The sequence below is a fragment of the Cupressus sempervirens genome, chromosome 2, assembly GCF_028749045.1.
Source record: "Cupressus sempervirens isolate cs-2001-9-10 chromosome 2, ASM2874904v1, whole genome shotgun sequence".
Taxonomy (NCBI): domain Eukaryota; kingdom Viridiplantae; phylum Streptophyta; class Pinopsida; order Cupressales; family Cupressaceae; genus Cupressus; species Cupressus sempervirens.
Genome location: NC_143119.1, coordinates 756,384,581 through 756,401,344, shown reverse-complemented (window position 1 = coordinate 756,401,344; position 16,764 = coordinate 756,384,581). Strand labels below are relative to the sequence as shown.

General features: G+C 30.7%; 1 pseudogene; it reads right to left on the bottom strand.

Annotated features, from left to right (window-relative positions):
• Positions 1-7,981: 7,981 nt before the first annotated feature.
• On the bottom strand, positions 7,982-10,282 carry LOC149575624 (sesquiterpene synthase Cad-like; annotated as a pseudogene).
• Between the last annotated feature and the right edge of the window lie 6,482 nt (positions 10,283-16,764).

Below are 16,764 nucleotides of genomic sequence, written 5' to 3'. Positions count from 1 at the left end.
AAATATATTTGTTGGTTGTTTCCACTTTCTCGTTACTTCCTCATTTGAAATTTAAAGATAAGAAATACCAAGTCAAGATTGTATATTGAGCCTCTATTCCTGACAAAATAAAATTCTGACAAGTCTTCAAAGATGACAAGAGTCTACAATTGTTCCTAGAAAATGATAAAGCTACTTGTAAATGCTCATCCAATGGAGACAATCATGGAGACCTTTACCATGAGAAAAAAGAAGACCAAACCAATAAAGCCCAATCGTGAGGTAATATTATTCCCCCATATTTTGTATCTTTGGAAAAAATATTTAATAGACATGATAACTGCATCAAGTGAAAGAGGTCAGAAAAGGGTCCTACTACTAGTGAGTATGAAGGGGTGAATATTGGAGATGCTCATAGTCCCAAAATGATTAACATTGGAAAGTGTTGTTCACCTGAAGAGAAGGAAGCTTTTTTGTAGAATATCAAGATATATTTGCTTGGAGTTATGAAGATTTGAAGAACTATAGAGGCTAATATCAAGATGTATTCACTTGGAGAATATCAAGACATATTCACATGGATTTATGAAGATTTGAAGAGCTACTAAAGATCTAAAGAGTTAGTCTTCTTAGAAGCAACTTTTCAACTATTGTAATTAGATATTGTTCATAAAATTTGGGCATCCAAGAGTTAAATAAAAAAAGAACAATTTTTTTACCAACAGATTAAGTGTCAAAAAATGAATAGTTTGTGAAATAATAAAGATTTGAGGTTGACATAGTTGAATTTATGAATTGGTCAAAATGCATAAAAGATAAGGATTAGTGAGCTAGCATATTTAATGCATGGATAAAGTTTTTAAGAGATCTCAAGAAAGGATTCAATGAGAAGTTTTGATAAGTTTTAAGATAAAATAAGAAGGAATAAACTATGAACATATTCAATGAATATGATCAAACCCTAAGATCTACAATTATGTTTAAGTGGAAAAAGAATAAACCTATCTATTTAAGGAGGCTTAAGAGATGATTTTAATTTTTTGGACTAGCAAATTTGTGGAAAACTTGTAAAGAACATAGTTGTAGAGGAAAAGTGAGAAGTTGATGAAGTGAGATTTATTGAAGAGTTGCCAAGAAGATCAGAGATGGAGAATGTGATGAAGTCTAGTCAATAAACTAGGAATGAGTTGAATGGAGATCTGAATTTGCAAAGTGAGTTGTATTTTACTTGATCAACCAAGTTGTTACTGTCTGAGAATTATGGAACTAAAATCATTTGATCAAGGTTGAACTAATAGTAATAGTGAAAATCATTTAATCAGGGTGACATTCTAATGGGATGTGTTAAAGACCTCTAACAAGGCCACTCCTAATAAGGTGATTAAATCCTTCAACAAGGTCACACCTAACAGTGTATTTTTTTAAACCTTTAACATGGCTTTCTCTTAGTGGATATTAGTTCAAAGGAGTGAAAATTGGTAGCATGTTACTCTGTGGTTTTTCCCAAATTAGATTTCCATGTTAAATTATAGTTTCATACTTGTGTGAATGTTATTTTCATGTTTTGTGATATTTATTGAGATATGTTTATATTATTCAACATATACTAAACAAAGAGCTATGTGATTATATGATAGGTTAAATTACTAATGAATGTTATATTGGTTGAGTAGATTTATGAGTTTGATTAAGTTTCTTGAAGTTGTTTAAAGATGAATTGGTACATCTAGACCCAAGGATAACTAATTCACCCCCACTCTTATTTATTCTAATAATTCTAACAATCCAGGATTAGCATATTTGAGTGGACAAAGGTGGGAAACAATTGAAGCTTCATTTGGGGGAATATTGGAAACACTTTCACAGCTATATTAAATCACACTATAATATATCTAAGCTGTATTATATATTAAAAATATTATTCAAGTATCATCTTTGAATCTATTTCTTTTCATAACACTTGATTCAACATCACCAATGATTTGAGTAGGTTTGTGATGTCTTCTCACATATTTTGCTTGCATGGGTAGTTTCCTTCTTTGTTCTTCTATAGGTTCATCTTGAAAATTAATCTCAAGCACATTTTTTCTTCCTTTTTTAGGTTCTAATCAGACATACACATGCTTGGTTTTTTCTATATGATGGTTGAAATTCCCCGTTCATGACTAAACAACTTTAGTATATTGCTCAACACTGACTCTTTGTTGCTCGACAATTTGTTGCTCTACAATATTTCCTATTTGCTAAGAGACTGCAACTTGTTTCTTGGCCATTAGGAGTTCTTGGAGCATCATCATCCACATATACAAATGTACTATAGTCTTTAGGTTCTTCTTTGCATGCAATGTCGCTTCTTTCTGCAAACTTATCAATTTTTACATTTGTAATTTCCACAACTTTGTTAGTGTTAGAGTTAGTGTTAGTGTTAGGTGCTTTTGACCTTGTTTGGAAATTCTTGCTAATGTGACTAGTCTTTAAACAACTGAAGCATGTAGTTTGGATCAACCATCTATTTTAGCTTCCACTAAAATGTGTTCTTCTGCAATTTTTAGGGATGTGTCCATACTCTTAATAGTAGTGACAGCTATGCCTAGTGTTGTAGTCTCAATTGTAGTGATGTCCATGATTTTTTTAATCTTTGTTAGCTGGTTTGGTGTCTATGCAGGCTTTGATATACACTCAAAAGCTCTATGTCCATACTTCTTCCAATTGTAGAAGTGACCTTCAAATATTGGTGTCCTAATGGTTCTAGTCATGTAGTCATGTGCCTGATGACCTTGCTTATTGCACTTGTGATAGTGACCCATATTTTTAGGTTTGTCATATTGATTGACATTCTTGCTTCTGCACATATTAGAAGTATGTCCTTTTTTGCCACAAAAATAACAAGTGGGTTTAATATTCTTACCTTTGTCACTTCTTTCTTCTACAATCTTGGATGACTCTCCTTTTTCAGTGCTAGTGTATCCTAGTCCTAAAGTGTCATTACTAGATCTTGGTGATTTTAGAAGCTATTCAAAGTACTTGATAGCTTCATTAGGTTTGTTGAAGATTTTTTCAATCTCCTTCTCTCTTCTCAAGTCATTTTGTAGTTGTTCATTTTGCATCTTTAGTGTGGAAATCTCAATGTCCTTAACATTCAGTTCATGATGGGTATTCATCATTTAGCTTAGGGTTTCTAGCTACATGTTGGAAATTATTGCAAGCTCAATTGAATTTTCCTCCAATCTATTGGCAAGGTTTCTCTTGTCATCTTCTATCATAGCCTTATCTTTAATGGCTCTCTTCTTATGTTCAGTCACTTACAAACCATCATGGCTTGGGATTCTTGTTCAATCTTGAGAGTTATGATCTCTTCTACTTGAGCTTTAGTTTTCTCCATTAGGTCTGCTATTGCTACATCAAACTCCTTCGAATCTTCATTTGCAAACACTTTTGAGGTGTCAATCTCCTTGTACTATGTATCATTTTCTGCTATGGCAATCTCTCTTCTTCTTCTTCTTTAAGGATTTCCTCAATTCCTCCCTAGCTTCTTCTAAAGAATGTAGAATGAGATGTATCTCAATCTCTTGGTTCTCTATGATCTTCCCAAGTTTTTAGACTTTCATTTCTAGATCTTTTTCTCCATGAGTCTGTAAGGCTTCTCCTTGTGAGAAATTAGCTCTTATGCCAATTGTTGGAATTCACAAGTTGGAAATTTTACTTCTGAGAGGGGGGTGAATCAAAAGTAACAAACTTTAAGCTATGAATTTTTTTAACTGAAATCAATTCATGCTTCTAACACATCTAATTAACATGAAAGTAAAGACATGCATGAAAATAGATAACACAAGATTTGATCACCTAGAAACCCTCCAAAATGAGAAGCTAAAACTGGGGTGGTGATGACACCCACAACTTATCACTGTAGCAATATGTAACTTGTCAAGGTTACAAAGTTTTGACCATCATCAATGGTCTGCCCTATGAGAGGCCTACCCTGTCAAATGCTTTAACACCCTGTTAAAAGTGACCTATCTAAAGGATTTACAAAAAATCACTTGGAATGTCACCCTGTTAAAAAATTTACAATATGGCTATTAAACTAACCTATCTTCATAGGATTTTCATTCTCCTAATACAATGGCTAGAAAGTATAGTAGAATTTATTGACCTGATGACTTACAATCTTCAATTTCTGATTTCAGTTCCTTGTTTTGTCCAATCTGATATGATCCTTCTTGATCTGATATAACTCTGTTTGAAGTGCTAATACTCTATTTTGACCAACTTGACTATTCAATGTTGTTCTTTCTCTAAGTCTTCACACCCCTTTCACTTCCTTCAAAACTTTGCTAGCATTCTCTCCTGCATTCCCATACACTTCCCTGCATACTAAATTGTGGGTTTTCAACCTACTTAAAAAGGTTTCGAGACATAGGGTTAGGTATGAATGTACGGTTGAGATTCATCCATTTTTCTGATTGGTTGCATGTTGATTTCATAGGGAATTAAAAGGATTCGATCTTATCTTTAAGATCCTTTGAGATTCATCTTGAGTCAGCTCAAAAATTATTTACATTTGAGTTTTTGAGGGTACAAACTCTTATGTTGATTCTATGTTACTCGACACTTACTAATTGCTGATGCTCGAGACACATAGGAATTCTATCTTGCTCAGCACCTATAGGAATTTTGTCTTGCTCAGCTCCTATAGTAATTCTATCTTGCTCGACACCTATACTTTACCTGACACATATACTGGCTTGGCATCAATTGTCACTCGACACTTGAAACTTGCTCAACACGTCTATCTACTTGACATCTGAATAACTCGGCACTTGTTGAATTTCTAGCTTGGCACATACTATAGCTCGGCATGAACTTAGAAATTTCTTAAGTGTGTTGACACTCAAATGTCAAATCCAATATGAGACCAACATAATGGTATAAATAGGGAGTAAAATCCTCAATACCTTGTTTATCATAGTTGCATCTTTTTGGTTAGTGCAAGAAGTTGGGTATCACTTTTGGCCAAAAAGTGGAAGTGTTTTTCCTATTTTTGGAATATATTGTCAATTGATGCCAAAGTTTGAGGCATTTAGCAATTAAATATTTTAAAAAAATCAAAAATAAAAATTGTAGTGCCTGGAATCTACTTTTTGAATATGTAATTTATTTGTATACCCATATGATGGATTATTTTTTAGTATGGATCTTCAAAAACTTCTTTTTCAAAATGTTTGTTTCAGGACCATACCACACTCGTGTGTAGACACCATAATTTGACACAACTAAATGAATTTTTGTGAATCCTTTTAAATGAAGATACCTAACACACCAAAGATTGATGAAAATAATTTTCTTGAATTTTTTAGTAATTTTTTTATTACATTTTAATTGATGATAAAACTAATTTATAAAACCTCTCGTATACGAACACCATAATTTAATCAAAATTTGATTTATTTTTTATTTTTTTGAACTTCAAAAGAATTGTGTGAATAATGATGACATGTAAATTAATTTTAAAAATATGAAAATCAAAAAAGTTATTAAAGTTTTAGTGAATCTCACAATTTTATGTTTAAGAGATACTTTTTATTAATAAATATTGGAAAAATAGAATATGAACTCATAACACTATAAATTTTACACTTTTAAAATTAGAATAGTAAAACCTATAATGGGTTTTCATTTTGTCAAAAAATTCAATGGGGACGATCATATAAAAATTACAAAAATCCTTAAAATTATTGATTAAATGCCTTAGTCAAAATTTGGTTCATAAAGGCATAGGATTGATCCCACCAAGCCTATGCCATGCCTTCCCCAAGGCAAAACCTAATGTGAATTCCCACCCATGGAAATTCCTACCCATGACATTAGAACTGGGCACCTGATTTGCAATTCAAAAATTGGGTGCCCGATTCAAATTTAGTCATTAACAGAATCAATAAAATTGAGTACTCAATTCTGATGTACCCATTGGGCCCTAAAAGATGCCCCACTAGTCGAGTAGTTAATGATACAAGAGCAAGCAAATTTGATGATGGGATATCAAGTTGCTCCAAAATCTCATCAGATAAAGGAGTATTTGTTAGTATTAGTAAATGCACCATTAGAACTCTCATGCCGCTACTTATCACTCCATTCATTAAGTATTCAACAAAATTTGGCATATGCTTAGAAGCTATCCATTTTGTTTCTTGCATGTAAGACTGGATATAACTCTTCCACTATAATAAAAAGAAAAAGAATGACTTAAAATGTTGAATTTCAAATATCAAACTTAAAATGTTTACATTGCATATAATTTTTTTTTTAAATTTCAATATAAATAATAACTATATTTTCCACTATAGTCTTTTGGTGAGAACATCTTATTTTCTATCAAATCAATCCTTAAAAAATACATCCATCGTGATATATCTTTGTACAAGGCATAAATACATAATATTTTGATTTGAAATGAAAAATACACTCTTTTACTTCACAAAATAAAAAATAAAAATAAGAAATAAAAATTAAAAATTTGAAATATTCAAAATGATAATATACTAGTGTTTTATGTTTTGTATCTAGTATAAATAAAAAATAAATCAAATTCTATATGAAGGTACATTTATGAAGTAGAAATATGTGCATGCTTTCATTTTTTGTTGTTGACTTTTGTTTTTCTAATATGAGTTTAAAGTGAGAGTTGTAGTCATTAAAATTAATAGAAACAAAAATACAAAGTTGAAATCTTCAAAATGATAACATGCCTATGTTTATTGTTTTGTATGATAAAATTAAAAAATTAATATGATCAAATATGAAATTATGTTTTTGAAATAGAAACGTGTCCATGTTTATTTTTCTTTATTTTTTTTTGTTATTGATTTTTAGGTTTCATTCATAATTTACTAAGCTCTTATACTTCTCCCATTGAAGAGTTACAACTCTAGACCCGATAAAATAAAAAAAGTAAGAAAAAAAAATATAATGCAAGAAATAGAAATACAAAATTTGTCATCAATTAAATAGTTCTAAAACTTTCTCCAAATAAAAAAAGTAACATTAAATTTTTAGCATATTTAATATATTTTTATCAAAAATACAATGTATTTTGTATATTTTTATTTAAATTATCATATATAAATTTTTATTAGAAAATTATTAATGAATAAATTATATTATATGATCATATAGTTCTCAATCAATGAACAAATCACAAGTGATATTTTTTCTCTTATACAAATATTATAGAATTTCTTTATTAGGCTGATTCAATTTGGTGTTATAGGGGATGTTTTTGGGAGCTTCCCATATTGCTTCTTTTGTGGGAAAATACTAGATCTACAATAATTTGAAAGGTTAAAATATATTAAATTTAAATTTTTCCCTTACATATATCTTACGTTAAACTTTAAAATAATTACCTTTTTCTTATAAGTGACTTTAATGTTTTATTATTCCTAAGTATTAATGAACTCGAGATGCTTGATTATGGAGTTTTTGGCTAGAATTTTGGTTAGCATTTCTTGGCCTTCTTTGTATAGAATGATTAAATATTTTATTCACTTTAGATTATTCTTCAAAAAGTTAAGCTTCCCAAATAATATAAGGAACTTTCTTATGATATATAAAAAGACATTATAAAATATAATTCAAAAAATATATATACCATAGCTATACTTGATATAAATAAAATTTACTAGTAATCATAAAATTTCTTTACCAATATTTTATCATTTCCAACTCTGATAAAATGAACAATTTATTTGCATTAACTATACTAACTATTATTTCATTCAAAAATTAAATTAAAAAATAAGTCAATCAATAATATAATATCCTAATGAAAAAAGAAACAAATAATCTAGATAGAATTCTTTTTAAAATATTATATTTTCTTTTCTTGTAAATTAAAATTTCAATTAAAATTATTCAAATTAATTTTATAACAAAAAAAATTATAATTAATTCCTATATTCTTACGGCACACAATTTGGCACTTGTTTTTAATAATAAAAGAACATTAAAAATATATGATCATTATATTTGTACTTATGCCAGATTGAATGTATTTGTGAACAAATGGGCCATGATTTCTTTCAGCTTCACTTGAAATTTCCTTATGTATCTCATGGGCAAAATTGAAAGAAATTTTCATGTAGTCTGAGTGATTATCAATTGTGGAATCATCTCATCTACAATAAAAATTGATAAACAAAGTTAGAAAATGAATCAAACATTTAGTATAACATAGGACTATTATCTAACTTAATACCTTATTAATGTTGTTATGAACAACTTCAATTCATCAACAGTCCCATATGTGTCATAAATATCATCAAGGAGGGAAAGACATGTAGTTAATTTTCTACGAATAATTCTACATGTACAAAATTCAGGTTCAAATAATGAGCACACCCACCAAAAATAAAATTCTAAATGATGATGTCAAAAGAAATCCAATTCAATTGTGCTTGAATTTTTCCACCATCTAGCACAAATAAATTAGATATCATTGTTATAATTCCATTTTCCTGGATTTTACTAATATGTATGATTAGAGAATTTTGACTCAATAATTTTAAAAATATTTATTTTGTCTAAAGTTCTTAGTTGAAAACACGCATGTTGATATTAATTTCAATTCAGATTGATGTTGTGATTGTGGTATATTGAAGTCCAATATCATTAGTTCCAATAGCTTTTTCATGTGTTTGTTTGGAATCCTGAGAAAAATCATAAACTTGAATGATTCAGATTAGATTAAACTTAAGAAGATCACAATAGATTGAAAGATTAATATTTTTAATCATCTTTCCAATTTTAAATGAAGAACGAAGTACTAGTTATTGCACACAAATTTTGTTCTTACTTATAAGGCTATTGACAAGTGATGTACTACAATTTTGTTGTCTGAGTATATGAATAAAGTTCCAAGCCCCCCATCTTGGAGCCCTACATCTCCAAGCATATCTCAAAGTGTACTCAATCTAAAACATACATCAAAGCTCATAAAAGATGTGAATATTCAACCAATATATAGTCAAGCTAAATAGTAATAAATATTTAAATTTTATGAAAATAAAGTAGTTTGCTGGGTTGTTAACAGTTGACCATGTGTAGTGATAAGAAATTGCAAGACATGAAAGTATCTTGTTCTAATTTTAGTTTTTCATTAAAAAACTATATACGATCAAATCCAGAGATTTGAAAGCAATAATATGAATGCTAATTTCTTTCATGAAAAAGTACTTACCTCCATTAGAAGTGGATTTTTGGGTTCTTCAATGTCAACATATTTTTCAATGGCATGTTGTAGGTATGTAGAAGCAAAACCGCTGACTTCTTTTAAGATATTCTCATGAGGAAAATCCAATTCTGAAGCTTTATATATTTAACATGATTACTAATTTTACATCTTGCTGGCTAGATTCAAAACTAGAGAATTGTCCTCCTTTACTTTTGAATACTATAAAAATATCTCTTATATATCCAAAATATTAGTATAATGATTTTAAAATTTTAATTATAGACATGCAATCGAGACAAAAATAAAAATTCTACTATCTGAAGAAACAACATATCTATTCAATTGTAGTATCACCAATGCTATTATCGTTATCATGTTTCCAACCCCTATTAGGAATGATATTATTTGATTACAAAAATCTTCTCAAACCTAATGCTTTTCACGCAATACTGATACATCTCCCTATTTTTTTATATCTAAATTACATACTCAAGGAAAGCATCTTGACCAAATAAACATAAACATACTTGTAGATATAATCAAGTGTAGTTTTGATTTCTTCTTGAAAATGTCGACCTATTCCTAAACGTTGTAGAACATCAAACAAACCAAATCTTTTCAAGCAGACAGAATTCTTCTTCTTCTCCATTAGAAAATATATCACGAATCTCATCTATTAGTATTTCCCTATGTTTCTGGTATGAAGAATCCTGATCACAAAATACAAAAGAAAATGATTTGATACTTCAGTTTTCAATATATAAAAATATATAATTTGTGCAAATAAAATTGTAATATTATAATATTTTCATACAGCATATGGAGAACTCAGAGACTCTATGAAATCATCACTCCACAAGTTAGGATGATTATTTCCAGTCCGACGAGTGGTAGTCTTTATTCATGCTTTTCAATATATTAACTGTGAGTTCACCCTCTTTATCCATATTTTTAAATATATACTACTATAAATTGGCCCTTTTTATTCATGCTTTTCAATATATGTAGTGTGAGTTGGCTCACTTTACTCATATTTTTCACTATAGGTACTAGAAGTTCACCCTCTTTATCCATTTTTCACAGTACTAGAAGTTTCCTCTTGAAAATGAGTAAAGAAAGTGAAAAATGGATAAAGAGGGTGAACTTCTAGCACCTATAGTAAAAAATTTGGGTAAAGTGGACCAATTCACAATACATATATTGAAAAGCATGGATAAAGAGGGCCAATTTATAGTAGTATATATTTAAAAATATGAACAAAGAGGGTGAACTCACAGTCAATATATTGAAAAGCATGGATAAAGGAGGGTGAACTTTTAGTACGTATTTTGAAAAAATAAAGAGGGTGAACTTCGAGTACAAACATTGAAAAATATAGATAAAGAGGGTGAATTCTCATACATACATTGAAAAACATGGATAACAAGGGTGAATGCCTAGTATAATGAGGGTTAACTTATAGTAAATATATTTAAAATTTTGGATAATGAGGATGAACTTGGAGATCATATAACTCCTAATCCATATGTCAAAATTGTCACAATCACCGCTCACCATAAAACAATAGTGTTGTTTCAACAATGCTAAAAATAAAATTTTAGTAATATGGGAAAATATTTGTGTCCTTAAAATATGTAATAAATGTAAAATTAATAATTTAAACAGAATTAGTAACTCCAATAATTTGACATTATATGTAGGTAATTCGACTACATTTTGAAATATGTATTTTTAATTTCTATAAATAAGATAATAAAAAGAGATTCTCTTTGAACATTATATGTTTCTCTTTTTATTGTGATATTTTAATTTATGAAATTATTATGTTTTGATATGGAATGATGGATGAACATTTCAATTAAATATTAATTTTGAACATATTATTTAATTTTTATGAATATAACCATGATATTCTCTTTTAACTTTATCTTTCACGCCTTTATTATGATATTTTAATATAAAATTATTATGTTTTGGTTTGGAATGGTTTCCTTCAAAGAGAACATTTCAATTTAATATTGACTTTAAATATATTATATAACTTTTATAAATATTACATAAATAGGATGTTCTCTTACAACATTAAGTTTATGTTTTTATTATTATGTTAAGAGAATAAGTATCTTAAAAATAAAATTCCTATAAATAAGTAAGATAAATCTACATTAAACAATGAAAATAGTTTGTGTTAACATGTCAATTTAAAGCATAATGTAATTCACATTAACATAATTTTTCTTTAATTTTTATTTATCTAGTTAAAAGTGATTATCACATATTTATTATTATGTTGTAATAGTTATAGATATTTTGTTTTGTTATGTTAAATAGTATAATATTAATTAACATTTATGTTAGTAATGGGAATGAATATTTGCTAACATATGTTGACATGCCCTCTACATAAATGTAAGGAAACAATACTTTATTATAATACAAATAATTAAAATTCAAACAAATAACTGAAATGTCATAAAATGTCATAATAAAGTTAGCCAATTTTCAACACATTCAATACTTGTCCAACTCAAAAGTAAGTGTGCGTGTGTGTATAACATATACACACATATATGTGTGTGTGAGTGTGTGTATATGTGTGTGTATATATATGTATGTATATATATGTATATGTATACACACATATATATGTTTGTATATGTATATGTCTATTTATGCGTACATATGTGTGTGTGTAGATATATATACACATGTATATGTATATATGCATATGTATATGGAGAGAGAGAGAGAGAGAGAGAGAGAGAGAGAGAGAGAACTACAAGCTAATATTTGTGAAAGCCAAATTCTAAATAGACTTAAAGTTATCTAATTTGACCATGATCCTTGATTATAGTATCCTCCACTTTGCAAACACATGGACTAGTTATAAATTCAATATGCACTTTTCTTTCATCTATGTATTATTCTACTTTATGGAATTTAGTTGATGGAACAACATACCAAGTGGGTCTCATTCCTACCATGGTGTGTGATAGTTAAGCCACACCCAACTTTTGGGTCCATATAAAGAAAGATAGGCAAACTGTTGAGAACATGTGTCTCAACCTTGCAATCTTTTTCTAGAAAATACTAGAATTTGTTTGTGGAAGTTTTCCACTTGTTTATTTCTTGAAAAAGAGTATAAAATACCAAAAGGTGCCCTATCCAAATTAGAATATAGAAGGACCATTTTTAGAGCATAGTTAGCTTGTTTTATGACTTTTATGGGGTCTAAACTAAGAGACAAAATTATGGATAGGATTACTATTTTAACCTGGTTGTTTTTTCCATCTTGGAAATGTAAATGCCAAAAATGGGTAACATGTGGCATGGTAGTTTTGCTTATGGTTTTGTAAAACCAAAAGTGGTTTCCAGGTTGTAAAATTACTATAAAAGGAGGGCTTGGGGAGGTGTTTGTGTAATCAAGTTCAGTTTGCAAGATTGGGTGCTAGAAGGAATCTCTATGAGGTTGAGTGGTGGTGATGCGATCCTATAAGGACTTGCATTGTAAGTGTATTGTAATCATTTTGGTTTGATAATACATTGTTTGGGTTTTGGAGGGTGAGGTTTTTCTCCTAGAAGGGTTTCCCCACGATAAGCAAAGTGTTATGTGTTCATTGTCATTTTGATTATGCTTTATTCTACATTTCTTGAGATCTCTATGATATTTAAGTTGAAATTTTCATAACCATCCTCTCAAGATTAGTGTAGGAAGCATTTCTGCACACCTTTTCTTCCTTACAAGTGGTATCAAATCTAGGCTAGTTTTGGTTCTATTTGTTGGGTACAAGGTTTTTTGAACTAATCAAGGTTTGAGTGAGAGCTTGTACAAAGTATTTCATTTTTGTGTTGCAGGATTGCAAAGATGGCAAGCATGTTAGGGAGAATCAATGTTGAAAAGTTTTTTAGCACAAACTTTGAGATGTGGAAGCTAAAGATGAAAGATATGTTGACTTATCGAGATTTATGGGATGCGATTGATGAGAAGAAGTTGAGACCCATAGATCTAACTATAGCCACATAGTATGATGTGAGAGATAGAAAAGCTAAAGGCCTCATCAAATTGTGTCTTGCAGACTCAATTATGATTAATGTCCATGAAGAACCTACCACAAAGAAGCTTTGGAAGAAGCTAAGTGAGATCTATCAAGAAAAATCATTTGTAAATAAGATTTTCTCGAGGAAGAAGTTGTATTCCTTGAGAATGGAAGAAGTTGGACAATTTTTTGAGCATCTGTAAATCTTTAATATGTTGGTGACTCAGTTCACCTCTATTGAGGTGTCAATGGATGAAGAAGAAAGGTACCAAATCTTGCTAATAATGGCACAATCCAAGAACAAAATGAACACAATAGGAAAAGGGAAAAAATATTATTAGAAGTGATATGCTACTACATTTAGTACAACAAAAATAGACTCCATGACATGCCCTATGGGCTTACAATGTTATCATATTCTTGAGAAAACCCTTCTCACTGTACCTTCTCCCAAACTCCACCAAAAACTGCATTTACAATACTAGAAATGTTCTTAAGTAACCCAAATTAGGTTTAGGGTTAGGAATACATTTTAGAATATTTCATTTGGCATCCACCACCAAAATAGAAGGTTCTAGAAAACTTGTCAGAAGTTAATGTAAAATTGGAAGAATCCATAAATGGTAGTCCAACTTCTAAGAGGCATAACTTTTGATCTACGACTCTAACTGACAATTCGTTTACATTTTTGGAAAGCTTTCCAAGTGCTCTATAGTCCTAGGGAATAGCTTTTCTTGTACCCCATTTTTTGAGCCCATATGAGGCCATTTAGTGCCTCAAATCTGACTTTGAAGCGCTCTTAGGGGTCTCCAGGCAACTTAAAACTGTAATAACTTTCAAACCATATGGCCTGTTGACCTAATTATTTTTTTGGATTACTTTAAATGAAAAGTATAATCATCCCTCCAACTTACACCCTCTAACTCATCATAATTATGGCTCAATTATAAAATAATCTATTTTCTACATTGGCACATATCCCAAGGTGCTAAAAAACTCTAGCCTAGAAAATCAATAGTGGAACTATGAGAGTTGAAATCTCCAATTAACCCAAATGGGTATCTAGAAATGAAAACACATTAAACAAAAACTAATACTAAGCATATTTTTGGGTGATACAGGATTGCCCTTACACTACTGGATGCTCCTATATTAGACACCCAGGGTAGATTGAAAAGTGACCCCATCACTTAATAGATGGTAGAGGAAAACCCAAATGGGAAACCTCCACTATGGATATCCAAGTTGAATCTTTTGTTGGTCATCCTTTTCACTTCACTAGGTATTCTTCATCCTGCCTATTTCTGGTACTCTGACCCATACGACTATATATAATTTCTTCAATCTCTTCCTTTTCAAAATTAGGAAATGGACATGGCTCCAGCATCAACTCCTCATCTACACCATCATCATGATATTCTATTAAGTCTATAATATTGAAAATAGGAGAAATGTAAATCCCATCTAGCAACTCCACCTCATATGCATTTCTTGAGTATTGTTTCTTCAAAATTTTGTAGGGGCCAAATTTCTTCATCTTCAACTTGTTGTAAGTACCCACTAGAAATAATTCCTTCCTCAAGTATACCAACCAAATCTCCAACTTGGAACTCCTTATGTCTCCTCTTTTGATATGCTCTAGCCTTTTACTATAGGTTCATCTTGGTAATATGTGCATGTATCTCCTCATGTAGGTTCTTGACATGTTCAACAAAGTCTTCTACCTCAGCTCTTGTCCTCTCCCCTTGCTCCATCTTCCTTACCTCTAGTGTAGTCCTTGGACTACTCCCATACACAATTTGGAATAGTGATCTACCAATACTCCCGTTCACAAAATTATTGTAAGAAAATTTTACTTGTTGTAGAATCAAATCCCATCCCTTGGGCTTATCTCCTACTAAACACTTCAGAAAATTGCCTAGACTTCTATTTACTACTTATATTTGTCCATCAGTCTACAGATGATGTGCAGAACTAAACTTCAATTCTGTCTTCAACTTCTTCCAAAAAGTCCTCCAAAAATATCCAACAAATTTAGTATCTCTATCAGAAACAATACTTTTTGGAAGACCATGTAGCCTCACCACCTCTTTGAAAAAAAAACCTGCAATATGCACTGCATCATGAGTCTTGTGGCATGGAATGAAATGTGCCATCTTGGACAACCTATCAACCACCACAAATACTGAGTCATTACCCCTTTGTGTCCTTGGAAATCCAATAACAAAATCCATATTTATGTCCTTCCAAGGCTTCGAAGGGATAGGCAGTGACTGATAGAGTCCAGTATGGTGACTATATCCTTTGGTTGTTTGACACACTTAACAGCTCTGCACAAACTTCTTCACATCATGTAATATTTTAGGCCAAAAATAATGTTCTCTAATAATAGCAATGGTCTTATCTCAACTAAAGTGTCCTACTATCCCTCCACTGTGCTTCTCCTTGATCAAGTTCTCCCTCATGGAACTCCTTGGAATATACAATTGACTTCCCTTGAACAACATACCCTCCTAAATCGTGTAATATAGCCACTTGGTCCTATCTAGAGTTTTTACAAGCCTTCCAAGCCTCTAAAAAGTCAAGATCCTCAAGGTACAGGTTCTTGAGTTCACCACTTCAACCTGCATTACTGTCAGCAATAACTATCTCTTAATGCATCTAAAACCCTATTAGACCTTTTGCTTCTATGTTTTAATGCAAATGTATAGCTTTGCATGAACTCTACCCATTTCAAATGTCTTTGATTCAATTTAACTTGGTTATTTAGGTATTGTAATGCCTAGTGATAGTATACAAAAAAAATTATTTTGGCAATGAATAATCCCTCCATTTCTTTAAGGCCTAAACTATTGCATAGAACTCCTAATCATAAACAGAATATTGCTTCTTTGCATCATTCATTTTTTCATTGAAATAGGAAATAGGCTTACCTTCTTGGCTCAACATAGCCCCAATAGCATTGCCACTAGCATTACAATCCACTTGGAACACTTTGTTGAAATTAGGAAGTGCCAACATAGGTTTCTCTGTCACCTTCTTCTTCAGCAATTCAAAACTCTTGGTAGCTCTTATAGTCTACTTGAAATTTTTTCTATCCCCCCTCATTGTTTCAGTTAGGGGTGCACATATGCTACTAAAATTCCTAATGAACTTCCTGTAAAAACTAGCTAGACCATGGAATGACCTCACCTTAGTGGCAGACCTTGGAGTAGGCCATTCCAAGATGACCTTCACCTTCTCTGGGTCCATTTTGAGACCTTCAATTGATACAATGAACCCCAAATAGACTAACTCCCTTTTGACAAAGCTACACTTCTTCAAATTAATCAACAATTTCTCTTCCCTCAACCTTTCAAGGACACTACGAATTTTTAATAAATTCTCATCCATAGATTTATTGAAAATCAAAATATCATCCAGATAGACAATAACAAAATTTCCCAAAAATTTCTTTAGTACCTCATTCATAAGCCGCATGAAGGTGCTTGGTGCATTGGTTAGTCCAAAGGGCATGAC